Here is a 2,254-nt window from a genome sequence, read left to right as displayed (position 1 = left end):
AGCTGGCCAAAGCAGGAGTCAGGGCTACAGGCAGGATGGAGGCAGGGAGAGATGCTCGCTTTGGGTAAAGCCAGAAAATGCACAATGTTCAATTTCTTAGAATAGAAGAGAAGGGTAGTAGGATGGCAGATGAGAGGAGTTTATTGGAAAAGGACTGAATTGTAAACTCTCCCCTTTGAAAAACTGTATGATATTGAGGTTGTGACCTGACACATGATCCCAGAGGCAACTCAACTCAAGATGTATTTTTTTCCTTCTTGTGAGGTCTTAAATGCTTATTATGAAGAGGAAATGTAGATTTCTTCACTAAGAAATCACACAGTGATTTTGGGGCTTCCCAGGAAGTTGCTCTAGTAATTTTATTGGGTCCTATTTGGAAGCGTTGGAAGGGCTGTGCAGAAGGTGTAAGAGCTCTCAGAGCAGCTGAAAGCCCCTATGTGTTGTTCCAGATTGAAGTGGGATGAAGTGTAGCAGTTTTTTTTAATGTCCTTTTCACTTCCTGATTGAGAAGTGGGCTTGGATCAGTGCCCTGATTTTGCTTAAGGAAGGAAGTCTTGTCTGCCTGTGGGGTGGTCATGGTGGTTTCTGTCCATTCTTCCAGCAGCAGTGCATGACTGGGCATGGAGGACATATTCCCTGAGCTTTAACAGTGCAGATGGAGATGTATAGGCTTCACTTCCAACTATCTGCCTTTCAGATGCATAATTTGTTTTCAAAAGGTGGCAGTTATGTTTTGCTGTTTCCAGCCCTGTTTAGCCCTACTGCTCCTGTTGCCTTCATTGAAGGTGTGAGTTTCAGGCCAGACAGTAGAGTTCATAATTTCCCTTCTCCTGTGGCTTTTCTTTAATTTCAGGCATTTTATCTTATAGGACATTGAGGTCAGCATTGCTATTATTAGAATGTTTTCCAAGCTCTCATTTAACAGACCTTCAGAATGAGACAAATGCAGTGTATGTAATGAGTCAATCAGGTCATCAGAAGAGACTTGAGTAATGGGCAGTAGCCAAGCACAGTCAAACCAGGAACACTCCAGGAACTGAAGAAGAGACTTCCTCTCTTCATAGATATATTTCCAGTTGATGTTTCAAAAACATGGATTGTTTTCCTCAGGATTTTTTAATGTGTGTTAGGACCAGGAGGATCCTGAGCTGAAATCTGCTGAAACCCATAAAAATACTTGTCCACACACGTAATGACCTAGTCTCTGCTTTCAGCCTTCTGTTTTGTTTGTATTTTGTAATTATTTCTGATCCAGCTGTTATTGCTCTGTATAAATAAGAAACTAGTGAAATATAATGGAGTTTCTCATCAGATACCCTCCAGAATGTTTTTAGTTATTCTTCATTTGCCATTTGTTTTTAACAAGAAGGACTTGGATTAATCAACCGTAACAACTGGTTTAGCAATATTTTCTAAATAGATAGGTATGATAAGTATGATTATATTTGGCATGAAAAGCTGGTAGATCTTTTTCCTGTACATGTAGTGAATTTATATATATATATATTTAATTATTTTTTTTTTCACCAAAGGGGAACAATATTTTTCCTCTGAAGAATGTCACTGTCACTGTAGAAACATACTAAAGAGGTGAATTGTGTTTCCTCAGGCATCCTAAAAATCTCAGACTTCCTGTCAAGGCAACTCCTTACCATTCCTGAAAGGACTTCTAGAGCAGACACAATTTAAGTCCTGTATCATACAAGTAATATGCAAATTATCACACAGTTTTTTCCCCTGTAGTTAAGAGTTTCTGGTTGAATCTTGCTCTTTTCCAGTATTTCAGGTTTTATTATTGTTCCCCCTTAGCTTTTGAAGATGTTGTTAGTTTATTTACACTCTTCCTAAACTCTGCTTGAAACAGATGAGACCCATATGTGAGCTAGTAATTCTAAATACAGGCCACGGGTGAGATCTGAACAGTTGTTGCTCTTCTTTCATTCTTCTGTGAGCACACATTGAGTATTTTTGCATGATTCATAATATTAAATAAAATAACTGGTAGTTAATTTGTTTTAGAGAATTTGGTTAAACATAAAAAAAATATGAGGTGCACTTTCAGTGAATAATTCCAGCTGGAAAAGCAAGGAGACACATTATTGAAAAGTTGAAGTATTTGGCATCTTAGAAATTAAATATTTCTGTGTTCATTTCATAACCAAAACCCACTTAGGACTGGATATAAATACGCTTTCATTCAAAAACAAGAAGTAGCCCCTAACCTCCTAGAAGAAGGAATGGGGAAGTACAAGTT

This window comes from Chaetura pelagica, unplaced genomic scaffold (genome assembly GCF_000747805.2).
Source record: "Chaetura pelagica isolate M959 unplaced genomic scaffold, ChaPel_1.0 scaffold178, whole genome shotgun sequence".
Classification (NCBI taxonomy): domain Eukaryota; kingdom Metazoa; phylum Chordata; class Aves; order Apodiformes; family Apodidae; genus Chaetura; species Chaetura pelagica.
The sequence above is the reverse complement of the archived record's forward strand: the minus strand, read 5'-3'. Positions refer to the sequence as shown.